At 42.4% G+C, this 13,678-nt stretch overlaps 1 pseudogene across 2 annotated transcripts; it reads left to right on the top strand.

Moving 5' to 3' along the window:
* Positions 1 to 7,740: 7,740 nt before the first annotated feature.
* On the top strand, positions 7,741 to 9,724 carry LOC149836426 (F-box protein At4g18380 pseudogene; annotated as a pseudogene). Of its 2 annotated transcripts, none has more exons than XR_016431792.1 (2): positions 7,741 to 7,977; positions 8,383 to 9,724. The product of XR_016431792.1 is annotated as an F-box protein At4g18380 pseudogene, transcript variant X2 (transcript). The 2 variants fall into 2 exon arrangements; XR_016431791.1 differs by having other exon boundaries at positions 7,741 to 8,298.
* Positions 9,725 to 13,678: the final 3,954 nt, after the last annotated feature.

Below are 13,678 nucleotides of genomic sequence, written 5' to 3'. Positions count from 1 at the left end.
TTTATGTTTTCAAATTTTATACTTATTAGAATTGGAATGCTTTCCTACCAGACCAGCGATGGTTCTGACTCTGTTTTATTGGGGATGCATGTACTAAACTTGTAATATGATATGCGGAGCAGGGCGACATCAAGTTTCAGGGTTTATTCAGACTATGTTGGACATTTCATTTATAAAACCATTTTTATAGAATATTGTTTTACCAAGCAATGTTGTTGTAATAAATAACTCATTTTGGTTTGCGTAAATGAAATATTTTGGTGGTCAATGAGTGCTTCATCGTATATCTATGACTTGCTCGACATCTTCTAAAATCGATGACTAACTATCATTTATTTTCGCTGCTAAAGACATTTTCTAAATTTGTTGCAAAGAAAAAAAATCATGATTTTTTTACCAAGTTTTGTTTTGAAAATCTGGGCGTTACAATAAAAGAAACAAGAAAGAGCAAGGAGAGTGTTCCTCATGATCTTGGAATAGAGAAGGAGAACTCCAGTGTCAGAGACCAGTGCTGAACAAGGTTGTTAAATGCAATGAGGCGAAGCGAGGCGTTGAGCCTGCGCTTCACCTCCTCTCACAACTGAAATGAAAGTGAAGCGGTGGGAGGGGAGGCAGTAAGAGAAGGACCACATGCCCAGCTGGTACGGAAGCAAGGGATATGTCGGTCGTCCGGTGGTCGGAGAAGACTGAGCAGCAGCTGCAGCACAGCAACTCTGGTGGTCGGTGGTCACAACTGGTCGGAGTTTGATGAGGGGCGCATCACAGCAATGCCTCAGTACCTTGAGCGTGCGCCTCACCTTTGAGGCGTACGCTTCAGGTACTGAGGCGTATGCCTCTCACAACACTGGTGCCGAAGACCCCCATCGCCACCTCACCCCCGATGAGCACCCTCACCTCCCCCTCCATCGAACGTTGTTGCACAAGAGAGAGAGGGATGCACTGACAGCTCCTACCAACCACGCGAATCCCCGTTGGTGCAGGGCTCCATTTAGAAAACCCCTTGAAGGTCTCCCAAACCCTACGAAGGATACACCAAGTATGGGTTTTGAACCGTGACCATCACATGTCAGGTGACAAACCACGGTTGCCTCTAACAAGAAACCTAGATACCTTGTGAGCCCACAATCAATTGACTGATTGCAAATCGGATGCAAAGACTCAGGGCATGGTCAGTGCCAAGAGTAGGCTCAAATATGTGGTGCTTGTGAAGACTTGATAGGAAAATAAGGACTCAATTTAATGTAATACGATCTAACAAGTTAATTCATACTAGATCAACGACCCATCTTCATACAGGGGGCAATAAAGAGATCAAGAGAGATGATTATAGAGTCCAAAATTATATTTGCTATATACAAAATTTAAGGAAAAAGAGAAAATAATACTTTCATGCTCTTCCATGCACCAAAATCTAATCATATAGTTCAGGGTATAAGAAGCTTACTTAACTGACTACAGCAAGAGCACACCCGCCTCACCAACGGAGGATTTGCTTGTCTGGTAGGAGCAACTAGTGCAGGTCACCTTGTGTTGGGACGTTGCAGGTTCAAAACCCAATGGTATAGTTGTATGACTGGTAGGGTCTTCCTAACCCCAGTTTCCAACAACAAAAACAACTACGCCTTCATCCCAAAACAATTGGGGTCGGCGATATGAATAAAAAAAGAAAATCATTCTGAGTCTTCCACATGAATCCTTCTCCTCCAATCATTTATATCCAATGCCATGTCCTCGGTGAGGTTCAAAGCATTCATATCCTTTCTTATCACCTTCATCCATGTCTTCTTAGGATATTTTCTCATTTCTCCATCCTTCTAACTGGAGCATCATTAGGCCTTCGCCGAATATGCCCAAACCACCGTAAATAATTCTCTCTTGGGTGCAATGACTACCTTTTTATGTATCTCCTCGTTCTGAATCTTATCTTTTTATTGTATTTCCACACATCCCATATTGGCTCATATTCATAGGGTATGACTAAGTTTTTATGCTGGCTATCACAGGCCTACCGCAACCCTCCTCCTTTATTCGGGCTTCCGAAAACAAAACAAAACAAAAAAAGAGCACACCCGCCTCCTCCTTTAATGGCTGACCCATAGAACCCCTACCTTGATGACCCAAGACATGAAATCCTTAAAAAAAAAAGTAATAAACCTATGGAATGGATTATGGATATGACTTATTAAAAAAGAGGAGTTAGAAGAAGCCAAATGTATCTCATGCTTTTTGAACATTGGAATTCGGTAACTTCAAAAACAATATGTAATTTATTTAAATTGACTATTTTTAATAAATAATATATATATATTCCCACATCCGTAGGATTTTCTAGCCTCTCTATGTGCGGTAACTTTAAAGATTATTGTAATTTAACTGTAGGTAACTTAATATAATACGAATTTAACGTTAGTAATTTAGATAGGATTTTTCTATTCTTTCTTTCTTTGATAAGTAAAGATCCTATCGAATTCTCTCAGTAACGTCCTTTTTGTAAATAATTTTTCATACTCTCTCTCTCTGAGATATACCACCCAATAAAACCACTGTGATTTTCTAAAAGTTTTATAAAACAAACTATTATCCCTCTTTCATCTTTAAGTATTAGTAAGAAAAGATGTGCAATACTTGGCCCAAGTCAAGGACGTTTTGGTTGAGGCAGGATACCATGACTGAGCCAAGTGCCAAGACGGTGTCACCCCACAACTAGGTGGGTTCGGTCTGGGCGCACCCAAGGTCCAGCAGAAAGGGTGCACTTGGGTTCACCAAACACGCATTAGGGAAGACTGTAGGTCGGATCCAAGGACATGGGCTCGAATTGTGGAGTAGGGGTGACCCGAATCCACTAGAAAGGTAGCAGGAGACTACGGGCCGGATCCAAGGATGTAGACTTGGATCGTGAAGCCAAACTGACCCGGATTAACCTGTCACACAACAGGGAGACTGCAGGTCGAATCCAAGGACATGGACCCAGATCGTGCAGCGAAGCTAACCTTGATCCACCAGACATGCAGTAGAGAGACTGCGACCCAGATTCAAGAACTCGGATCGTAGAGCAGAGTTGACCTGGATCCACTAGACACGCAGTAAAGGAGAATGTGGGGCGGATCCAAGAACATGGACCTGAATCATATAGCGGAGCTGAACCGGATCCACCAAACATGCAACAAGGAGACTGCGGGTTGAATCTAAGGACATGGACCCAGATCATGGAGCGGAGCTAACCTGAATCCACCAGACATGCAATAGGGGAGATTGCGGGTCAGATCCAAGGATGTGAACTCGGATCGTGGAGCGAAGCTGACCCAAATCAATCAGCATGGAGACTGTGATTCACATCCAAGGACGTGGACGTGGATTGTATAGTGGAGCTGACCTAGATCCACCAGACAAGCAGTAGGGGAGACTGCGGGTCAGATGCAGTCACACACAGACCCAGATCCGAGAGAGAAGGTGGTCCAAGATCCAAATACAGGTGGCAGGATTGCATGGACCCGGATCCTGGAGCAGAGCAATCCGAGATCCAAAGACTCGTGGCAAGATGGTGGGCCTTTTGATTCAATGTGATGGCTTGCAAACTATTCATCATATTTTGCGACAACTTACTGGCTGGTTGTTGTTCTGGATCGTGGAAAAACGGATGCATTTCTTTTATGGACAAGCTTAGGTTTGGTCCCTAGTGGGACTTGAACTCCAGTATACTCATTACTAATAGTTCTCAGAAAATGTTATCCAAACTCTTTTGGACTACATGACTCAATCCAGATCCGAACACATTGCATCTGGTCACAGTTGGAGAAATGAAGTCCGATTCAAGGTCTAGATACAATAAAAGCCCTTTCCACAAGGACTAACTCTCAAGCAAAAAGAGGAAGGTATAGAACCAGATGTGTGTAATCTCGGGTCAGACAGATCCAAGGTCCATTTGAACCTCCGCTGGTTGGTAATTCAAAAAAAAAATCCTACCCATATTAGAAAGGAGAAGGTAAAAAAATTAAAGTAGGTTTGGCAATGGTCCGGGTACGACCCACTGTGACCCAAATCGAATCTGATAAGACGAATCTGGGTATAATGAAATAAGTTTAGTTAGTTAATTGTGCCAGATCCATAGGATCCAAGTAGTATATGGACCTGGGTGTTATTTATGAAATTCTATACCAGATCTGAGGCCATTCACTTATGCAATTAAAATCTGCCTATTTTATGAAAAAAAAATACTAAAAATCATGATTTTTACTGGATCTGGTTTATGTTCTTTATATCCAGAAAGATGCTTCCCACTCTGAGTCCAGATCGGGTGCAATATGATTGCACAAATATTTGTGCATTAAGCACCTGATTGCCCTCCATCAGCCCTTGCCCTTGGGCCCCACAACTGACATCCCCTGTCCCCAAGATGGAGGGTGATCAGGTGCTTAATGCATAAGTATTTGTGCAATCATATTGCACCTGATGTTTTCCCTCCCACTCCACTCACAAACTCACTTGCAATATCAATCTCTTGCTTAGAAGTAATGATTCTTGGTCTACATTTTTATGCTCGTTGTTTACTCTCAACCTTTCATTGTTATGTTAGGGGAGTGGTTGTGGTAATGCACTACTAAGCAATTCATGTCTAACTTTTCACTCATGATCTATTTTATTTAAAGCAAAAGCAACTTAAATGCTAGTTGGTTTCGAGTGATGTTTTTTTTTTTTACAACTAAGATAATTTATAATTAATATCGGTTTCAATTTATTTTGTTATAAGATAATTTATAATTAACATTATCTATATAAAAAGGTTCTACTAGCAAACACGTTTGCAAAATCAAGCGTTTGTAGAAAAGTGATGATTCTTTATTTATATTATATGCATGTTGCAGCCACTAGAATATGAGATTTTTGGATGCTTGAATATTCATAAAAATTTTGAGCTGTTGATTTTTTAAGCCTGAAAAAAAAAAATCGTGCTTGCATCAAAATAGGATGATTCAAGAGCTGGTCCCTTTAAACCTAGCACGTAGATCACATCCTGCTGTCAGATTTAAGAAAAAACCAAAAAGAAGTATGAAAATCTCAGTTCACACTATAGTTCTCATATTTTAATGGCCTATTATTAATGTTGCCTACTCTTCTCAACTAGGGTGTCAATAGGTTTGGTTTACTGGGACCCGACCCGAACCAAACCCTATAGGGTCCGGGTATGGTGATAAGTAAGAAGACACGATTAAGACCCGGGTCCAGACTCGAATGTTTGATTAATACATGGATCCGGGTATAGTTTATGAAATTTTATATCATACCCGGGCTCATCCTGAGTTTCGAGTAAGACCCGCAATTTTTCAATGTAAAAATGATAAAAAATATTATTTTACCAGGTATGAACCTGGGGTTTGGAACATGTAGTTCTTATAGGGTCCGGGTATGAATTCTCCTATAGTAGACCTGATTAGACTTGGGTGCGGACCCAATACCATCCAAAAGATCGGGTCCAAGTCTGGTTCCACCTGGGTCTGAACCAAACCTGATCCGTTGACACCCCTACGCTCAACCCTTAACTGTTGTTGTAGTGGACTTAATTGGGGCAAACCATTACAAAGCAATTCATATCTAGCTTTTTACTGATGGACTATCTCTATTTGATCCAAACTATCCACTTTGGATCAAACAAACAACTAAGCCAAGTAATAAGGAATAGTGATTCTTGCATCTACACTGATTATTATTGCAATGTTGTCAGAATTGGTTTATGAACTGAATCCTTTTTTCAAAACGATGTAAAGAATACTGTTGATTCATGACGAATCAGTCGTCTAAAACTTTTGATTTTTTTAGAAAAAGTTCAAATATCATAACAATAAAAAATAAAAAATTTATGAAAATACAAAAATGAAGTAAACCGATGACTTATAGGTAGGGGGCGTCAACGGGTCCGTACCAAACCCTATAGGGTCAGGGTATGGTGATGAATAAGAAGACCCGGATTTGGACCTGATGATCCGATTAATACATGGATCTGAGTATAGTTTGTGAAATTCTATACCAGACTTGGGCCCGACCTGAATTCCGATTAAGACCTGCAATTTTTTAATGTAAGAATGATAAAAATTAGTATTTTATCGGGTATGGCCCGAGTCTGGTTCATGTAGTTCTTATCGGGTTCAGGTATGATTTCTCCTATGGTGGGTCAGATTAGACCTGGGTTGGACCCGATATCATACCAAAAAATTGGGGCCAGGTCTAGTTCCACCTGGGTCGGAACCAAACCTGACCCGTTGAGACCCCTACTTATAGGTAGGGCTGCAAACAGATATGATCTAGTCAGATATGTGATCCCAGTGCTACATGATTTGTCAGATACCCCTTTTCATTTTTTTTACATGTAAATGGCTTGTTTTGTTCTATTTTTTCCTTGATCTAAGTATCGTGTTATGTATTTGGGATTAAGATTTAACCTTACCTCCTCGGATCTGATTCAGATCAGGATTTAAATTCAGATCTGGCAACATCCGACCCGTTTGCACCTAAGGTCCAATCAAGTTCCAAGATATGCATTTAATGCCTGGTCAATCAAACATCTAATAAATATTATAGTTATTATAAAACTAAAAATTAATAAAATGAAGAACTGATTCAGCCGATTTTCCAAGTTTGAGTGAAGATTGACTCAATGCCTATTCTTAAGCTTTTTACCATTGTGGTGATGGGCTGGTTATAGCAAATTCAATTCAGATGGACGGTCAATTTGATTTGTTCAAACCCTCAACCTTCTTCCATCGACCAAGCAACTACGCTTGTTTTCTTAATGCCTAAGATATTCTAATCTGACTTAGTTACACTTTTTTTTTTTTGGTTACAGGATAAGTCCTACAAAACCGGGTCTATCATAAACAGGAAAAAGCCCAAACCAGCGAACGATCGGTCCCTAGGTGGGAAAAGTGGATTTGGGTCTATCTATATTAGGTCCACTTCAACATCTAGCCCATCAGGTCGTATCAGGTCCGACCCATTGAAAGCCCCAGCTTTAAACTCAAATGGGTCGGATTCGGGCTGGATCCAGCTAGATCTAAATATGAATCCGAAATATAAACTGTAGATCCGAATTCTGTTCTGGATCTGAATCAGATCTTAGGAATTAAAGTTGAAACCGAATACATAATACACGTGGTAATACTGGATCCGAAAAAAAAAAGGAACAAAACAAGCTATTTCCATGTGAAAGATGCAATCAAGTCAGATTTTGATTCCTGACTTAAAGTGCTGATCGAAATCTGACCCGAATCCAAAAGTAATCGATTGAACAGATTTGAATCTTATCTGATTTCACATTCGGATTTTACTTGAAGGATCTACATCTGCAAATAACATGTGGGACTGAATCGGATATCCGATCATATCCCATCGGTTTGCAGCCCTAGTCTAACCCCCAGCTCGTGACCCATCAGATCCAAATCTAGACATGGATCCTTTTAAGCAGGGATCGGGTCCACAATAGAAGCATCCGGCTTCCCGTTTCACTAAGGGTATAAGAGTAAATTCGTTTAGACCGACCGGCTACGCCGTCGCTTCTCCTTAAGGCGGCAAAGAAAGCGGTCACGTGTCCGCCCACCAGCCGTTCCCGCGTCCGCTAACGCCGTCAACGTTACTCCGTCTCTTGCAGATAAAACAGGTGGACGTGTCTGACGGTAATTCTAACGGTGCTGTCACCATCGTCACCCCCCTCTATAAAACAGGGATGCCAGAGTGGGGGGTTTTGTGGTCCGGTAAAAGGAAAAGAAAAAGAAAAAAGGAAAATAGGGAAAAAAAATCCTAGGAACGATTTTCAGATCGATTTTAGGGTTTCCTCCCCTCTTCTCCGGACACGATTTCCGGTTTCTCCGTGAGTCCAGGTCGGCGACGGCCGGAATCCGTCATGTTGCGCGCTTCATGCTCTTGGAGTCTTGCCGTTTCCGGGGTTTCCTGTTGAGATCCGTCGGGTATTCGGTTCTCTCTCCTTTGGTAATTTTCCGACTGCGTCTTCCTTCTTTGCTTCCGGCGATTTGTGTCGAACTTGGATGCCGGAAAGTTTTCGGGCGCGGTTTCGCTGGCTGAGAACGTCAGCGAATTTCGTGAGTCGTTTACTTGGTCTTCGATCTAGGGTTTTGGGAATGTGAAGGTTCTGTTTGGGTTTTCGAGTTTCGATTGCGAGGTCGTCGTGAAGGAATCGAGGGTTATCTGGTTCCGCGAAAGGGTGGAAATTGTGCCTGGGGGTTTTGCGAGGGGGTGAGATTTGGGGAGCTCTGGACGCGTTTGTTGGTGAAGTTTATGGTTTTCGTGGAGGTTTGATAGATAGATAGATATTTCCTTGTACTTGAAAGTAATTGGATATTTATTCTAAATTTTTCCCTTTTTTCGCTGCCCTAGCTTGAAGATTCGTTTGGGTTCTTGGTGTGATTTGAGAATTTTTGTGGTCCTGAAGGATTAAGGGTTTCATATCTACTAAGGAATTAGAGGTTTCTGATGGAATCGGAATCGTTCTCCGGCATATATCCTCCACTCGAGGACCACTTCGATTGGATCCCGGACTCCATTCTACTGCTGATCTTGAACAAGATTGAAGACGTGAAGTCGCTAGGGCGGTGCTCTGTTGTCTCCAAGCGCTTCAATTCCCTCGTCCCGCAGGTTCACGACGTCCTTCTCAAGATTGACTGCATCGTCACCGGCGGGAGCGATGCCGGAGACGTGGATCCGTCGCCGGCCTCGAAGACCCGGAGCCTCCTCTCCTATCTGCTCAAGTCCATGCTATTCTCCCTTCTCAAGCCCTTGCAATACCTCCGCAGCAACAACAGCAGTTCCGGCAACAACAAACCGCTCTTCCCCCAACTCTCCCACCACTCCCCTGCTCAGGTTCTCAAGAATTTCCACCACATACAGAATCTGCGCATCGTTCTCCCCACCAGCGACTACGGTGCCGAGGACGGCGTCCTCCTCAAATGGAAGGCAGAGTTCGGTAGCACCCTCCACCGCTGCGTCATTCTGGGGGGCACGAAAATCGACCGGAAACCCCCGAGCGATCCCGAGGCAGCAACAGACGACAACGGGAGCATACCCGAATCGTTCTATACAAACGGTGGCTTGAAATTGAGGGTGGTGTGGACGATCACTTCGCTAATCGCGGCATCTTCGCGGCATTTCCTGTTACAGCAGATCATCAGGGAGCACCCCACGCTGAAGAACTTGGTGTTGACGGATGCCGACGGGCACGGGACGTTGATCATGGCGGAAGGGCAGCTCAGGGAGTTCAGAGAGAAGCCGCTCGCGGCGTCTGCTTCTGCGAACAGGACGCAGGTGCCGGCATTGAACATGAAGCTAACGTACGCACCGTATCTGGAGTTGCCGGGAGGAATGGGGATGCAGGGGGCAACGTTAATGTCGATCAGGCCGTCTTCTGAGGGTGGTGGCGCTGTGAGTCGGAAGGAGGCGGAGGCGTTCGTGTGTGCGGCCTTTGATGGGCCGTTTGAGGCCGCTGTTAGGGCTCTTGTGAAGAGGCGGACATACTTGCTGGAGATGAACTCTTTTTGATGCCGGGTTGAGCTTCGACTCAGGGTTGAAGGACTATCGGTCTCGTGCAGTCGGAGAAATGCAGTGAGTTGAGCTCTCTAGTGATCGAGTCCGTAGATTATAGTAGTGTATGTTTCCTGTTATTTGTTATCTGTGTGTGAAATATATTGCATTGATGTACAAAAAAAAAGGAATTCCTGCCTTACTTTTTGGGTCCTGGTTTTTTATTACCAATAGTGTAATCGTTTTAAGAGTTTTACCTGGTGTGTGCCTATGTTGATCAGAGAGAGAGAGAGTCCTAACAGCCATAACTTTCGGAGAAGATCCAGTGATCGAGGGCGGGTAGAAAATACTCAGGCCACACAAAACACAGAAAATTTGCGTGTAGGGGACGTTCTGTATTGTGTTTTATACAGAAAATCGCTGCACATGCAGTGTTTTTTTGTCTGTGTTTTACACAGAAAGTGATTTTCTGTGTTTTGTGTGTCCCCGCGCTTCATTTTGGACTCATTTCATTCTCAAGCCTTGGGTGGTCCGTGATCATCTCCAACGATCCGATTCCTTTGCGACAAATATCTCTTGTTTTGTCAAAAATAAAAATATGATGATAAGAGTGTCTATTTTTATGGGCTTTTTTTGGCAAAATGGTCCCTCTGCCTTATTGGCCATTTGCACCAGTCCCTCCCTTATCAGTTTTTTGCAAATTGGTCCCAGCCTTTTTGTTAACCCTTGCGAATTAGTCCCCCAGGTTAACAGTCGTTCTTCTCCACTGACGGAAACCGTTAAACCACATCACCAAGGCAAGAACCACACGGGGACTTGTGGCAACCCGAACGTGCTCTTCATCCTTCTTCACTGCCACCTGTCATCCATTTTATCTTCTGGGGATCCAACCGTGCAAAAGCCAGAATCGAGTGGCCCAGTTGACACATGCAAAAGCCAGCATTTCCAAAGTTACCTTCAGTTCGGATGCCACTTACCGTTTCCTTGTTCATTCCCGTGCCAACTTCTCAACCGATGCCTAAGTTTTACATCGTTGGTTTTCGAGCCCATTGTGCATATTCCGGTTATTATCATAACATCAGAGGTCGAGACTGCCGGAAAATGATGCCTGAAAGCTGCTGGATGCTGCGTGAGAGTTGTTGGGTGGGGAGATGGATAATTTAGGGAAATAGGAGATGAGGGATAGGGATAGGTCGTATTTGGTGTGTTGAGGGGAATTTTAGGTTTGTCGTATTTTTAACCCTGATCACAGTTAAGTTGCCAGCAGCTTAACAAAAGGACTATTTTGCACTAACGTAGGATCAATTTGCAAAATATGACAAGGACCATTGTTTTTTTATTTTTTGCCTCGTGAGGGTATCACTCACCTGGTAGGTGCGGTTCGCTAAGGCTGTGTGCTACGTAGGGAAGGAGCCATGCCGAAACGCCATCTGATAACTTACCAGATGGTATGCTACATTCGACTGTTTCAACTATTTCACTAGTTCCTCCCGAGGAGAGTCACTGCCGGAGACCATGTGGCAACACCCTATGAGTTTTAGGGGAACTTGCTCTTCGGCTTTCAGGTGACTTCTAATCCCGAGTTCTGAAATCAGGCTTGATCATTATGTGTTCCATGGAGCGAATATATGCTGAATACATCCGACTATACATACCATCTAATTGGAAATACTATTTCTTTTTTCACAAATTTTAGAGTTCTTCTGTGGGTCTGACTCTACAGTTGCCATCACGTAGTTTGCTTAGTAAAAAACTGGGCTTTTGAACCATAAGACTGACATGCGTGGAGGTGGGTTATGGGCCAGCAGGGTCGGGCTCGAATATATATACCAAGTAGGCAGACTGTGGGCTGGGGTTTTCCAATGGGCTGGGCTTTGACCAGGCTGGCCTGGTCAACAGCCTGGTCAGCTCGGTCCATTAGCGGGCCGGGTCAGCCCATTGCCCACCCATGCATGCTTTTCAAGGGTTTCAAAAATCAATGGTACACAATGTATCAAAATTGCATGCTAAAAAAACATAATTTTGCATTGAAAAAACACAATCCCTAATAATAAAAAAATTTGTTGAACACATCCGTGGGTTTAAACTGGATAAATACATCATGCATTTATAATTTCAGCTCAATAGTACTCTCTCTCTCTCCGTGAGAGAGAGAGAGAGAGAGAGTACTATTGAGCTGAAATTATAAATGCATGATGGCGGCTTATCTCGAGAGCGTGGCTTCTCTCGTCCTGGTGGGCTGTCTGGATGACCTGCAATAATGTCATCTTTCGGGAATGCGCATTGCATCTTAGGAGACGTGCACACTATTTTGCGGTTCTCGTTTCCTGACCTTCAGTGCTTTCTGCCACCATGGACGCCTCCTGAAGCGGGCTGAATCTTTCATGTTTTTCGTTTACTTCTCCTGTATTTCTGATTTTGTTCTTGCTCTTGGCCTTCGGGCTTGTTTTTTGCTTTGGTTTTTAGGCTCAATGTTTGTTGACCCTTCATTCTCTCTTTAATGTTGATGCTTCATTTCGTGTCTCTCTCTCTCTCTCTCTCTCTCTCTCTCTCTCTCTCTCTCTCTCTCTCTCTCTCTCTATATATATATATATATATATATATATATATATATATATATATATATATATATATATATATATATATATATATATAAGGTTAATGTGTTACCCTTGTGGGTAACGAACCTCTTAGTAAAAAACTGCAATATTTTTTGCACATCTAATACTCTATTAGTGATCTACATGTTTGGATTAGTAGAAATCAGTGCTTGGATGATGTTATTCCAATGTGTACTTAATATTTTGGAGAAGTAAAAAATCAATAGAGTACAATGTTCCAAAATTTCAACCGTTGTAAGATTTTATTTTTACGTCAGAAAAAAAAAAGATCCAAGAGAATGTTCCTATTATTTTGACGATGATTAACAAAACCATGAGGTTAAATTTGACAAGAACACCCTTCTACTATGAGTTTCAATCGGGGGTTCCTTACCCATGAAGGTGCCAAATATATATATATATATATATATATATATATATATATATATATATATATATATATATATATATATATATATATATATGAGAACTGAAATATGAGAACTAGAATATAATATAATATAATATGAGAACTAGAAATATGGGCATTTAAATATGAGAACTAGAATATGATTTTTTAATGCTTGAATATTTATGAAGATTATGAGCCATTGATTTTAAAACCTTAAAAAATTAAGTTTATGCATCGAAATTGGATGATTCATGAGCGGGTTGTTATAAATTCAAGCATGTAGTTAGATTCAAGAGAAAAGAACAAAAAATCTGTTCACAATTAGTTCTCATATTCTAGTGATTCTATACTCACACACACACACGACCAAACTGATTTAGTTATGCATCAAGCCACAAGCCTTGCTGGTATTGTGGAAATGTCAAATATTCAGATGGTCCAGTAGCACTTTGCCCTTAAGTTCCCTTGCCTCTATTTGAGCTGTTTGGGCACGTTTGTTTAAGCAAGCCTGGTCTCGAGTCTCTTCATGAATCTGACCTTTCCAACAGGTAGACGAGTAGAATGTCTCGCCTAACAAGACTTCCTGTTTTGGCAAAATATCTGTTAATGGAGAGCTCCAGCTAACAGCAGTCTCATCCATGGTGGACTAATGCACCTTGCCCTATTGCCCTTATCTTTGCAGAGTGGGACCCAAAGATGATGATCAGGAGGAGCCTGCTCTGTGGACCCATCGACATGGACGTACCACCCACATGCAGCAGGTGCTTTAAATTAAGCCTAGTGGTCCCTTTAGACAACAATGGTTTCCCTCCTTTTCAATGCATATGACCTCTTAACTTTACTCCTGATTGGAAACAAACACACAAATTCTGTGTTTGCTCTGGCCTTGATGCTTATTGCATGGACTCACCCATCACTAAGGTCTGTTTCACACACCAAAGGGGGGCCCGCTTGTCTGGCAGGAACAGTTAGTGCATGTCACCTTGTGTTGGGACATTGCAAGTTCGAATCCCAATGATATGGTTGTATAACTGGTAGGAGTCTGCCTAACCATCAGCTTTCTCTGTAGAAAAAAAAAAGATCTGTTTCACACACACTGGTCAGCTCTCTCAGGGCCCTTTTGTCATCTAATACCGGCCAGCAC

This window comes from Nuphar pumila, chromosome 5, assembly GCF_984573655.1.
Source record: "Nuphar pumila chromosome 5, dmNupPumi1.hap1.1, whole genome shotgun sequence".
In the NCBI taxonomy this organism is placed as follows: domain Eukaryota; kingdom Viridiplantae; phylum Streptophyta; class Magnoliopsida; order Nymphaeales; family Nymphaeaceae; genus Nuphar; species Nuphar pumila.
Note: the sequence above shows the minus strand (reverse complement) of the source record. Positions and strands in the feature narration are given on the sequence as shown.